The sequence below is a fragment of the Agelaius tricolor genome, unplaced genomic scaffold, assembly GCF_023055355.1.
Source record: "Agelaius tricolor isolate 1412-34295 unplaced genomic scaffold, bAgeTri1.0.p SCAF_37, whole genome shotgun sequence".
NCBI lineage: Eukaryota > Metazoa > Chordata > Aves > Passeriformes > Icteridae > Agelaius > Agelaius tricolor.
Window position 1 is genome coordinate 2,251,433 of NW_027269297.1, and position 14,664 is coordinate 2,266,096.

Genomic DNA, 14,664 nt, shown 5'->3' on the forward strand with positions numbered 1-14,664 from the left:
ATGTGGCTTGGACATTGTTTACCAACAGGTGCTTGCAACAATTCATTGGTTTCATGTGAATTGTTTTTACTTAATGACCAATCACCATCAGCTGTGTGGTACTCTGAGGAGTCAGTCACGAGTTTTTATTATTAATTCTTGTTAAGCCTTCTGATGTATCCTTTCTCTATAGTTTAGTATAGCTTAAGTATAATATAATGTATTATGCTATACTAAAACTATATAAATATATAGTATTATATTATGCTATACTAAAATATTATATTATATTATATTATATTATATTATATTATATTATATTATATTATATTATATTATATTATATTATATTATATTATATTATATTATATTATATTATATTCCTTCTGAGAACATGTAGTCAGATTCATCTCTTCCCTCGTCCTGGGGACCTCACAAACTCCACACCCATCTATCACCACGGCCTCCCTCTCACAGCTCTGGGAGGAAATCCTCCTGATTATTGTATTAAGGAGAAAGCAAGTACCAGCTTAGAGATGGAGGTGCTAATTGTGGCCCATCAGCAGCCAGAAGAAACCATTCCTGCAGGATCACACCCATTAATCTCCCGTGGCTGCCCTTCAGAGGGAGAGGCATTCCCTTAGTGCTGCTGACAGCTGCTAATAAGACAGAAAACGCTCTGAGCCCCACCATTAATGCTGCCAGCTGAGGAGCCTGGCATTCACATCGCTGGCACAGCTGGGTCTGTGGCATTTGTTTGCTGGAGAAGCAGGAGAGGAGACACTGGAGTGCCTTGCAGGCAGGGAAGGGGATAAAATGAATTTCCATGCATGGTGAGAGGAAGGTTTGGAGGAGCAGCACAGCTCTGAGAAGGTAATTTCTAGCTTGGAGCTGACTGGAGGTTTATGGACAGTGCTGCTGAAGATCAAAGATAAAGAATAGCCATCAGCGGTGTTATGATGAGGTTGTTGGAGCAGGGATACCCCTGTGGGTACCTCAGTGCTGATTTTTCACTTCTCAAGGAAGGAGCTCTGCCTCCTGGTGGTTGCACCCTGGCCTGGCCAGCTGGCACTGACCATCACAGGAGAGATGGCTGGAAAGGACTTGTGAAGGTTCCTGATCCAAGCTCCCATTCAGCTGTTGGATTATTGCCAGAACTAGATCAGGACAGCCAAGGCTGAGCCCTGGGGACAGTGGTGGCACAACCTCTGACCTGCTCTGTGCTGCAGCATCTTCTCAGGGAGGATTTTCCCCCATGCCCAACACAAACACCCACACCAACTCACACAGAAGGAACCAAAGAAAGCAGATTGGTCCTCTAACTGTGCCCATTTATCTGAATTTAAGACCTCAGCCCCAGTTCTGGGTACTCCTCCCTGCACCTCTGGTGCTTCCCCACTCACAGCAGCAGAGGTGAATTGGGGACTTAACCCTGCACGGTGCCAGAAGTGTGTGCCCTGCTGAACAGCTGTTTCCAATCCCTTCCCCATGTCATGAACCTTTCTAGGGACAAACACCTCCCCTCCTCCACAGCCTGTTATTGTTCCTTAAACTCCTGACAATGTCTGGGGCTGTCAGTGCTTTTCCAAGCTTTACCAGCAAACCCGAAACCGTGGCTAATCTCCTCCTTTGTGACACTTCCACTGGGGGATATTCTGTCACAAGGAGCTGGTATGAAGTGAGGAAAAAGGCCAGACTGCTATGTCAGGTGCTGGGGCACATTGTGGATGCACAGAGTGCTCAAACACAGCTCCAGGTCTGGCTGGAATCAGAACACATTCCTGCCCTGAGCTGGCAGCTCCCATCTGTCTCCTCCTGCAAGACCCTGACTGACCCCAGCCCCATCCCATCTCCCTCCTTGGCTTTGTCCAGCTAGCATTTTGAGACACAAATAAGCTGCCTTGTGAGCTGGAGGTTCCAAAAAGAAGAGAGAAACTTGCTGCATCAGTCAAATTCCTGAACTCCTCTTTCTCTAAGCTGTAGCTGGGCAAGCATCCATAGAGTCCAGGAGCAAGACAGCAAAAAGGAGCAGGGAAGGAAGGGGCCAGGGGAGGACACAAAAAGCTATGAACTAAAATTATGAAATGGAGAGGAAAGGGTAAAGTCTGGTGAAGGGGGAAAGGAATAAAGAGGGAAGACAAGGAGAAACTCGAAGAAAAGTGGCACATGGTGTCTGCCTGGAGAGTCAGCATAGATTTAGATTTCACTGTTAGAGGAAGGAATCAATGGCTGGCCCCACGCCTCATGCTGGCAGCCTCTGCTGTTCTGATCTCAGGACCAGCATCTGTCAGCAATTTTCAAGAGGAACCATTAGAAATCACAATGTTTAACAGTTTGTCTTGGCCCCCTGGAATTTTACCACCCCCATCAGCTACTGAAAAAAAAAAAAAAAAAAAGAAAAAAGCAGGGGGTTGGAAGGAGGAGAGGGGAGGAGGGTGGAAGAGAAGGAGGAAGGGAAAACAAAATGGTACTTGTGAGATTTAATGTGTGCCTCCCCCTTTTTCCCCCTGCTTGTTTTCCACATCCGCAGAGGTGATCTATGGATGGTGGGGCTGGCCTCATTCCTGGCTGCTCCAACGGGTGCTGGATGGGAGGAGAGCTGGCTGGGGACTCCCTGTGAGCAGAACCCAGGCCTCTCTGCTGGGGAGCCCTGCAGGAAGCACAGCAGACCCCGAGATTTACAGCAACTTGAGAGCAAAGGGCTCCTGACACCAGAGTGACTCCTGGGCACCTCGCACACAAACCCGGCCGAGAGAGACGCGGCCTTTCCCAGCCACGGCTCCGTCACTTGGCTACCAGCAGATGATTTATTCCATCTGTTCTTCCCTGCACATCTCTAAATAGGGAGCCACAAAAGGCACTGTGGGCAGTGAGGGAAGGGAAGAGCAGTTTCTCAGAGGGTTTTGGCTGGGCTGGCCTGTGTGGTGCTCTGTGGGCAGCTCTGGAGGGGACACGCAACGCTCACGATCCAAAGGTTTTCAAAGGAAGCCTTCAAAGGGCTGGTCCTGCTTGGCACTGATAAAACTGGTGAAAACAAGACTGAATGAAGGAGAACAAATCATTGTGGTGAGGTTTTGGCTGGGCTGGCCCTGTGTGGTGCTCCATGGAGGGGACACCCAACGCTCACAATCCAAAGGTTTTCAAAGGAAGCCTTCAAAGGGTTGGTCCTGCTTGGCACTGCTAAAACTGGTGAAAACAAGACTGAATGAAGGAGAACAAATCACTGTGGTGAGGTTTGAGTGTGTTTTCTGCAGTGCCAGTGATGTGAATGGAAGCCACTGTGCTGAAGGCTGGGCTGTCACAGCACTGGGGACTCTGTGCCCAGAGGCTCACAGGGACCACAACTGGGCCATTTTCCTGTGTAAATCCAGCCCCAGAGCACGTGGTGCTGCAGGGATTCCAAACTACATCAAAGGCTGGGTGGGATTTCACATCCAGACCTGAATTTTGATGCTGCTTCAACTTCTACATGAGCTCAGTTGTGTAATTCCAGGGAGGTGAGATCTGTTTGTGACCAGCTGGATTGTGCAGGATGAACTTCACATTTCAGTTCTTCCACAGACATAACTATGGGCTGGTTATGACTATTGGTCTGTAAGTATGTGATTTATATGGTTCTGGGAGATAATTTGTGGTTTATAGACTCAAAGACTCCAGTTTATACAGGCTCCATCAGGCCTTGCCAGGAGAGAAGAGAATTTGTAGAGTTCAGATGAGCCTCACCAGCTGGACATGTTGATTTTAAAGGTTCTTTCCAACCTAAATGATTCTGTGATCCAACATTACCTGTGAACAGAGGAGCAGAACCTGGATTTTGACTCACGCTCCTCAGAGAGAAGGAAACTGTACCTTGAGCTCCTGTTCCACACACCAAAATGAATTTCCTCACAGAACCACTGACTTTTGGTAATTTGCTATAAAAAAGCTCAGGTTAAATACAGACAGTTGGGAAGTTACTCCTGGGGCAGAAGGCCACATTATCAGTGTGATTTGATTTTTTTAGAGCACTTGGAGCCCCTCTAGAGGTCTCAGAGCAGCCCCAGGACCCCTGTCCAGCCCCTCTCTCCAGCTCAGAAGTGAACCCAGGTGGGCAGGCTGAGCAAGGAGTGACAGAGACACCCAGGGCAGAGATGTCCCTCAGCCTCTGCCGAGTTCACAAGGACTCAAAACACTTCCAAACACAAAAGCCAAAGGAGTTTTGAGACCTTCCAAGCAGAAGAGAGCAAAATGAGTTTTTCAGATCCCCTGGACACTCAGAGGGAGTGCAAACACAATGTGGCTTGCAGCATTGCAGAGCCTGAATTCCAGCAGCCCCATAACAAAATGCAGGTTATTTAATGTCATTCACACCAGGCACAGGGTGACAGACATAGACAGAGAGGTTTAATCAGACTAAAACTAAGCAGTTGGCATTGTCTTGGCTGTCAGATCTTGATCTGCCTGCACATGGCATTTGCAGTCTAGCCAAGTTTTAGAAAATAGCTATAATGAGCTAAACCAAGCTTGGCTACCTTTGGCATTGGACTAGATTACAACAGAGAAACTGTAGGGTTCAGGTTACTGAAAAGATAAGTCCCTATTTGATACATTTGGTTCATATTTGAAAGACTGCACCAAGTTTTATTACTCAGTTCTATCCCTATTTTCACAGTCAATCAGCTAAAAAAGTTGTCTTTTATTTTTTTTCTTTCCTTTGGAAGAAAAAAATGTTTCCTGGTTAAAATGACATGATTCAGGATTTTAGAAAGAAGCAGAGGAATCTTAGCATCTGTTTTCACGTTGCCTTGACAGGCACAGGCCTCAATTAAGGATCTTATTAAAAGTGTCTCCTCCTGCATTATATCAAATCCTGGTGCTCCTGCTGAAAGTTGAAAATGTGCACACATGGCAACCACAGACTCAGAGTCCAAAGGTGATGGAGCTGTCAGGAAAGCAAGGAATCCATTCTGGATTAGCTGCAGAGGAGATGGATCATGGAAACTAAAAGAGACTGTGGCAGCTTGGCCAGTGCCTAGGAACACTTTGGGTCCAAGTCTATTGGAGTGTTTACTGGGGAAGTACAAAATATTCTCCAAATCCCAGCCAGCGATTTTAAATTAATCTGTTGCTTTTTCCATGTTTAATTTGCTTTAACTGCCTTGCTCGATTGAGCATTTTTTTTTAGTTCACTTTGGGTATCTCTGACATTCCAGGCACTTCCCACTGCTGCAGTTGGAAGAGTTGAGGGTACCATTGAGAATCAATCAGTTTATTTGGCCACATGGAAAATCCAAGAATTAAAAAAAGTAAATAATTAAAAATAAATAAATAAATAAAGTCTGGGTTTTCCAGCTTTGTTTTTGTCACCTCAAAAAGGTGTGAAAACATTTGCAGGAGATTTGTATGAAGAGAGAGCTGGATTATCTATCCCAGATCCCTGGACCTGGTCTGTTCACCCCTTGCCCTTGGACCAGCCCTTGAAGCCCGAGCCACCAGGGAGGAATTCCAGCACAACCATCCTGCTTTACTCCAGGCAAAACCTTGGCCCATCAGGTTTTTCCTGCCCAAACTCCTTGTTTAAATCATTAATCCCCCATAACACCTGCCCTGGTTTCAGGGGTGTGCAATGCCTGCAGTGTTTGCAGCTCTCACCCCGCACAAACCTCTCTGTCCCTCTGGAGCTGTAAATGTTTGATTCCTTCCAGCAGCTCATCCCTGGGACCAGCTCAGAGGACATTTCTGGGTGATGCTGTCATCTTTCCTGAAGCAAAACAAGTCCTTCAGAGCAGAGGATGAATTAATTCTCCTTGGAAGTTTTATGTAAGCCTTGGTTTGGAGGCAGCAGCGCTCAGCAGGGTGAGCCCAGGGTGCATCCAGCATTCCCTGCTGGAAGAACCAAACCATTTCCTTGGGATTTCCTCAGCTTCCCCTCCTCAGAACCACTTACTGAACATTTTGGTCTTTCTCTGGTGCTGTGAGTTTGAGAGAGAAGCCTTAAAAAGCAGAAACAAACCTGCAGCAGAAGTCAGCAGATGGAAGATGAATTTTCCCATCTGTACCAAGGCCCTGGGAGGAGTCCAGGAAAAGCAGGTGTATCTCATTTCAGGAGCATTCAAGTAAATAACAACCCCACTCTGGAACAAGAAGAAGGCTCCACAGAGCTGCAGCTGATGCCTGCAGAGTGTCAGGAGCTGATTTTTTTACCTTCCTGAATCACTAAGACCAAATATTTATTTGAGTGTACAGGAATTAAGTCCCAAAATATCACTGGAAATCAGGGATGCTGGTTAAGTTTTCTGTCCTTTTGGATCTTCTATGAATTCCTGGCTGTATAGGATAATTTGTTTGGTCATTGCTTCAATCTATGTGTACTTCTAAAGGTTTCAAGCAGGACATTCCACCTTCCACCACAGGGAGAAGTGACTTGCAGTGGGAAAATCCTGGTTTTTCACATCTCCAACTGAGAAGGATGAAAAGAGCAGGACAAAGACCAGCACCACATGACCTCTCTGTGTATTCCAGAATGATTTTTTGACTCAAACAAAATGGCAATATTTTCAATATTTTGACAATATATTCATCTGTACAGACACATCCACATTATGGGGTTAATGTAGGTGAACAGCACCAAGGTTGATTTAGCTTTGGTAAAAAGAGTGACCTTGACAAGCAGCCCGTGCATTCCCATGGGTTTGTTTCTGGGATAACTGGAGCCATTTCCTGGACGTGTCCACCCCACAGCCAGGGGGTGCTGCCACATAGATACAACCAAATGCCACAGTTGGTTACAAGATGTGGCAGGGGCTGTGTGTTCTATCCCCATCTGTCAGAGCTGGGGCAGTTCTCTGCTGTCCATGGGCAGTTTTTTCTTGATCTCTCCCCCAGCCAATCCTCCCTGCAGGAGATCTCTGCTGTCCATGGCCACTGAGTGTCCCTGCAGGGCTGATCCAATTCCAGCATCCCATGGGGAGATGCTGCATTGCCCAGGGCAGGAGCCAAGCATTCCTACCTGGATCCAATGTGAGCCTGGCACAGCCCAGCAGCCTTTGCCCAGGGCATTGCCAGAGGAGCAGCTTCTGCTGCCCTGCATGGCCAGAGGGAGCCCAGGCCCATCTGCAGCAGCCCTGGAGCTGCAGAGGAAAACTCCCCCCTTGTGCAGGATCCCTGCCCCAGCAGAGCCACAGCTGGCACTGCAGGAGGGCTGAGCCCCCATGGGATGGGGCTGTGCCACCCCCCTGACACACAGGGGGCAGGGACTGCTCTCACTCTGGCAGTGTTGTTTTGTACTATTTCATTTGTATTTTTAATTTTCCTATTAAAGAACTGTAATTCCTGCTCCCATATCTTTGCCTGAGAGCCCCTTAATTTCAAATTTATAATAATTCAGAGGGAGGGATTTTACATTTTCCATTTCAGGGGAGATTCCTGCCTTCCTTAGCAGACACCTGGCTGTTCAAACCAAGACACACAGTTAACCTCAAATCTCACCAAGCAACAGCCAATCACCGGATTAGAGTAGGAAAAAATTCTTCACCAAAAGGAGTGTCCAGCTCTGGAAGAGGTTGCCCTGGGCAGTGCTTGAGTCACCATCCCTGGAGGTGCTTGAAAGCCATGGAGATGTTGCTGCTGGGGACATGGATTTGTGGTGGACTTGGCAGTGCTGGGGGAAGGTTGGATTTGATGATCTCGAAGGTCTTTTCCAACCTAAACAATTCTATGCCTCTATGACATTTGAAAAATATGTCTTTGAGATCACAAGGCTTTGCCCTGTCCCACTCTCACTTCTCTTTTATGGATTCAACTGTGAGTGTGTTGAATCACCAAGACATCCTAAAACTATTTTATAACATGCTTAGAACATTCAGGGAAAGGAAAGAAAGCATCATGGCAGCGTGAACCACAGTTTAAGTAATTCCTTTTCCCTGGAAATTATGGGTCAGGTTCTGTCTCCCAGACAGAAATTGTGCTGTTGCTGTCCTGCTCTTCCCAAAACCACAGCATGGTCCCCATACAGAGGAGACTTGGATGGGTATGAGAGCAGGAGGGAGAAGGAGCCTGGAAAAAAAGAACATCAGTTCTGAGGGTAAGCTGCACTGGTTACTGACTCACAAACCATCATCAAAAATGAACAAATCTCTCCTTTTACTGGGAGAATAAGCAAAAAATGGCTGGACAGCATGTGCTTAAACTCCTCTCTGGTTGACTTTCATGCCCTCCATTTCCCCACAATCCCTCCCTGCCCCCCACCCACACAAACCTTTGCTACATTGTGGTGTCTAAAAATACAGACATAAATTGTCAGATTATTGTTATTTAAGTGGAGATCATGATTTCCTTGTTGTGGTCACAACTATAAGCATCTCTAAGAAAACATTTAAAGCTCTGGCTGAGGTTTGGGTCTGAAATGAAGGAACTGGAAGTGAAGAGAGGTCCTGGCCAAAGTCAACCAAGACAAGAGGGAGTGAAGGAATGTAAAAGAGTCTGGAAAAGTTGAGCTGCATGGAGCTTCGAGTCCAGAAAGTGCTGGGGATGCAGACTGGGATCCTTTATACATCAGACAGTTGAGTTAAAGCTTCAGTTCTATCCTTTAAACCCTTTTTGCCCATTTCATGATGAACATCAGCACTGAAGTCTGAATGAAAGCTTTTGGAGCTGCCCTAAGGAGCCCTCACCAGTGCCCAGACTTGGAGCAGTTTGATTTCTGAGAACTGCCCACCATAATTTGGGCCACAGTGGCACAGAGGAAGGAGAACACTGCCTTGTCAGCCCTGAGGCATTGCCAGCCCTTGCCCACAGCATTTCTTGGAAGGGGGAAGCACCACAGCACAACCGTGTGTACCCAAAATTGTCATTAAAGAAATCCACCCCGCTGGCAGCCAAAAACACAAACCCAAAATCACAGGCTTGACTCTGAGTCAGGGTGTTTTGATAAAACATGAAAACCAACTGATTTCTGCAGAGGGGGAAGCTAAAGATAGATCTGAGCAAATTGACAACATCAGCAGCATTCAGGGCTGGACAGCCTGGCTGGAAACCTCCTTCCAAGGAGAGACAGGGGTGTGCAGGAGCTCAGGTCCTTCCAATTTACCTCTCCCACAGGCTCCACCTTCCAAATACCTCTAAGAAAAGCTGTCTGTGAAATGCACTTTGGTGCTGAAGGATGTCACAGCCCCAGAGCTCCCAGACAGGCTGGCTTCAGAGAGTCCCTCTGAAAAGGAATTCCTGCAGCAAATCCTTCCCAGGGAAGATGTGGAGGAGGGCAGTGGAAAAAGTTGCCTATAGAAGGAGCAAAATTAGACTGCCACAGTAACAGTCTTACTGTAAAAGAGAATGGAAAGGAAAATCTGCAAGTCAATGAGAGAATTCACAGGGATAAATAGAAAAAGGCAGATGTCAATGAGTCACTGCTCGCTCAGAGAAATCAGCTTTTGCCTTTTCTTTGAGTCACTGGCACGTCCTGCAGCAGCAGCAGAGGCAGCAGCGACCTCTTGACATGAACCATTTTTAACAATTCATTATTCATATGGATCTCCAGCCCTTTAAAAGGTCTGTGAAGGCTTGAGGAACACGACATCACCCCTCACCCATGGTATTCCTCACCTGAACGCTGGCTGGGGAGCAGCCCTTGGGTGTGAGGAGCCTGTCAGAGGGCAGGTTTGGGGCTCACAAGGATTTTCATACCTGCAGTCATTGGTGGGTGCTCTGGGAATGACCCTGCAACACAGGAATCACCAGCAAAACAAACAAAAAACAGACAAACAAACAAAAAAACAACAAGAAAACTGGCTGGGCTAAAAGTGCCTCCAAAAAATGTGTGAAGTTCTTGACAGCTCCACCATAAAACACCAACCCCTCACTTTCAGTGCACTGCAGGAGTTCCAAATAAAGCTGTGAAAAATGTGTTCCTCAGAGGGACACAAACAGGCATCCAGAGGTGCTCTGGGGTCCAGATGTGAAGCTCTAGGGTCATAGCAAGGGGAGATAAAAGCACACAACAACATGAAACATCACAGACTGCTTCCCAGCTTCCAGGCAAGGTGGTCTGGCCCAGCAGCCTGGTGCTAAGCCCTTAATCTACAGCCTGCAGTTTTACATCTGTCAGTGTTTTTTGGAGGCTCATTTTTCCTTGCAGGATTATTTCAGGCTGCAGGATAAGTTATGTATAGCATGTGGAGCTGTGTATGCAGCACAGAATCAAGAGGCATGTAAAGAATGCAGCCAGGAGAAGGGACTTATTGGAATCACATGGGATTTTTAGATTGCATGTTTCCAGGCCAGCTTCTATCAGCCCCACTCCCTTATTTTTCAGTCTGGTTATCAGAAACCATCTCAAGGTTCCTCTGTCTGCCAGATTTGTGCATGACCATTCCCCTCCACATCTTGCTACAGGGACAGTCAGTCCCAGGGCATCTTTGGACTACAAATGGATTTAACCTCAAACCAATGTAATTTCTTGTTTTTTTTCTGGATTTTTTTCTACCCTGCAATCATGCTTAGCTTCTTTCCCAGGACCATGAGACGGTGATGTCAGAGAAAGGAGCAATTTCTGATTCAGCAGGGCAGGCTGTGGTACCCACCAGCTCTCACACTGCCATCACTCCACACTGCAGGAAAGAGGCACTAAAAATGAAGTCAGGATAAAATCGTGATGCAGATCCTCAATTTAGAACTGTTTCCATTCCAGAAGTCAGTCCAAAGCTTGTGAGAAATGAGCAGAGGGTATCCTAGGGAATTTGGATAGGAGAGGATTTTTCTGTTATTGATTTGATATTGATTTCAAGAATGAAGAGCCATAAGAGAGAAACAAAAGATGTTTTGCTGCTCAGACATGAGCTGGGCCTGTGTTTTGTAAAGGAGAGAGCTTCAGTCTCAAGGCTTGCTGAAATGAGGCATTTCTGACATGAATTCATCAGTGTTGCTTTGCCCAGTGAAGCAGTAACAGCTCCTTCCTCTTACAGAGCCAAGCTCTGCTTATGGAGGAGAAATATTGACACAGAGAAATGTGATTTGAAAAAGTGACATGGGAAGGTGAATAGAATAAAAGTTAAGAGTTGTTTCCACACTCTTAACCTGTCTAACCATCCAAATCCAGCCATGGCTGTCAAACACATCACCCAAATGACTTCTGAAATGAAGGGGTGATAGCAAACTCCTTTGAAACCCAGTTCTAAATTCAGGAATGCTGCTGTGTGCCTGGTGAGGGGGTCATTTGGGAAACATCCTGGGCAAAGACATTTAGTTGGACACTTTTCAGAGAAGGCAGTGTTATGGTTGCTATTTCAGAAAAGGGCGTATCTAAGGTTTGGTAAAAATATTCAGGGGACAGCTGGATCTTTTGAAAGACTCTGGGAGAAGAAAAAATGAGGCAGAAGTTGGGCAAAAGAGCTTCTTTTCACCTCAGAGCTGCACCCAAACTCCTTCTGGTGCTCACACTGGGTGAGAGGTTTAACCCAGAGAAAAGGGTCTGCTCCCAACTGGGCCCTCCAGGCAGAGCAAGGGAATTGTTGTTAGGGTTAGCACTTAGTTACTCCCTCCTACAAACTGACAAACATCAGCCCAGACTTGTAATTGCTTTCAAACTTCAGCCAGCTGCCATGGGGAAGAGGTTGGAAGACCATAAATATTGGCTGACAAGACACTGGAACGGATCCAGGCTCCTATGCAGAGGAACATGTTGGGTAAGAGCTCTCTGTGACTTGGTTCTGACTAGAAATGAGTTTTATCCTGATTTTTCAAGCTCTTCACAGCCTTGGGTGCTGGAGAAAATAGAGTAGGTTGGAAATCTTGCAAATAGTCAAGCATGTCCCAAGGTTCCTGGGGAATCAGCCACATTTGCCCACTCAGATTGCTCAGGATTTATGGACTCTGCAGCTGAATGGGCAGGAGCTTTAGTCAGGTCTTCACACAAAGTCTCCATTCTCAAGGGGTACAATTTTGCATGGAAAGATGGAAATGAAACTAAAACAAAGCCTGCTCTAAGTCATGGATGTTTTCAGCCTCACTGGGCTGAAAGCAGAAATTATTCCCAGACCACACCATCACCTACTCCGAATCAGTACCTAGAAGGTGAAACTTTCCCCACAGGTCAAACCACTTGTGAAGATGGATATTTTGAAGATCAAAATACAAACATAAGCAAACTAGGAAGGTTTTGCATTCAAATGTGATTGGAATACCTGGTTGGAAAATCAGCTGTGCAAACACTGTGGCTGTGATTCAGAAATTGATCTGTGCTCATTAAAGCACTCTCTGGAGACAAGGATCTCCATGGCAGGATTGTCCCCAACAAATCCATTTTGTTTGTGGAAGGAATGGATTGCAGGAGGGACAGGTAGTAGGACACAGCTTTCACTTCTAAGTAACTGAACTGACTGTGCATTGGAAAGTAATTGATTTGCTAAACAATGAGCCAAAGGTCCCCTTGGGCTGTTTTGGGGGAAAATGCTCACATCAGCTCAAAGGCCTCAGTAACAGCCTCACAATATATTTTGTTAATCAAAGTAGAGGTTACCTCTAGGCCAGCATGGAATGAGCCTCTTGGGGAGAGCAATATTTTATAAACACCCAGTGATTTACCCCTTCTGCAAACAGGCAGAGCTTTGGGTCTCCAGGACCAGCCCAACACCTTTGATCTTGAATGCAAAGCCAACAAAAACCCTTCCTAGATTTGGAGTTGTTGCCTTTGAACAAGGGAGTGTCTGAGGCTTCCAAATACTGAACCCCAGCTGAAAGCACTCGCCAGCTCTCATCTGCCCACAATTTACTTGCTATTTCAGTTAAAGCAGATTAGGAGCAAACTTGAGTTTAATTTGAGGTTACCAGGGAAAGAATCAACCGCAATCAGTGGTAATTTATGAAACAGATTAATTGCTTCATTGCTAGAGCACTGCATAACATATTCAATCCAGTCTTGCCTCATTGTGGCTCCTATTTATCAGTAGTTTTAAACCAAACAAAACACAGGTTCTCTGAAGAGCTCTTCAGGCTCTGCACTCCCACCTTTCCACTGTTTTCATTTCACTCTGTTTCCATGGCCACCGTTATCTCTTAAAATCATTTTGACTCATCAGTGCTTCCCCACACAGGAGTCCATACACTAAAGAGGTGGGTTAGTCATGGCTGTAAAGGCTTAGGAATTAAAAAACCCAAAGAGCAGGCAGCAAGGTGTTATCACAGGGGGGAGCAGTGGGACTGGCACTGGGGTATGGAACCAGACATTGCAAGGCACAGAACCACAGGCAGGATTTTTCCCTTTCTGCCCTATTTGTTTTGTTTTGATGTCCATACTGAATACTGGAATTGGTGCCTTGTGAAGGCTGACCTAGAACAGAGACCTGATGGAATTAAATACAAAGTAGGGATTTATTAAAGGCCTCCATGGGTCCACCTTGGGCAGCACCAGAGCCCAGCCAGGGCTGCACCCAAGATGAACCAAAATGGCCCCAAAATGCACGGCCGGGCACGGGGTCTCTCCCTTGGATCAGTTCTGCTCCATTTGCATCTTGCAGTTCATTGTCCCATTCCAGCTTTAGCCCCTGCAGTCCCACCCTGCTTGTTTTTCTCTCTCCAGCCCACGGGGTTTGTGCTCTTGGGCTGAGATTTGGGTCATTTGTCCTTGGTGCCCAGCTGGAGCAGGAATTGTTTTGTGTCCCTGCTCTGTGCACAGAGCTCAGCATGCCCTGATGTGAAGCTCAGACCCACACACTAAAGCAGCACAGAATGTGAAAAATATAAGAGCTAAAACCTGAGGCATCAGGATGACTCACAGTGTCCCTTGCTGGTTAAAAAAAGGACAGAAAACTCAAAGCTGCTAATTTGTGTGCCACCATGAAAGCAGACACTTTAACGAGTGTTCATTCAAACTTCTGAGAGTATTCTTGAAGTGACCAACTCAACCCCTTCAGTATCTCCAGTCTTCCTCAGGAAGCATCAGACTCAACTTGTTCTGCTGACATCTTTGCAGAAGGAATATTTGGGGTACTTTAGTAATACCTGAAGAAAACCTACAGAGGTGATTTCTTACAACAGCTCTAACTGAGCCTGGTGATTAGGAGGAGTCTTTTTCAACCATCTTAAAAAAAAAAGAGCCTTCTCAGCTCATCTCCTTATCACTGTCATGTCCTACTTTTAGTTCAAAAGATTAAAGTGTGAGAAAACAGACACAGAGAAGGCAGGCAGGAGAAGTTTTATGGGAACCTTTCTTATCCACAATCCTTTACCTAGAAAGGGAGTTGCCTCTTCTCCTTGTCACCTTCTGGCTCTCTGTCCACATATCTCTCCATCCTTTTTAAAATCACTACAGTGGGAATGAGCAAAATAGCTCCTCTATTTCTTTCTGGACTTAAGCAATTGGGAGTCACTGTGAATGTTCTCAGTGTCACTGGAAGTGAACTCAGTGAAACATTTCCATGTCCTTCACATCAGCATTTGGTGGTGGGAACAACGTAGCCAGGGAAATAAGGAATTGCAAGACCTGGTGTGTGCTGTCCTTGCCTTTTCTCTGTCTGGGAAGATGATTCTGGTCATAGGGAGTGTTCCAGAGCCCTCCATCTCTGAACACTGGTGAACCTTTCCCCTTCCCCCCAAAAAAAAACCCAGGAAGAAAAATAGATCAGGAAAAGAAAGATATTTCTAACAAAGATTTGGTAGAAAAAACCCAACATTAACAAGGCAGAGATCATAGAATATCCTGAGTCATAAGGGACC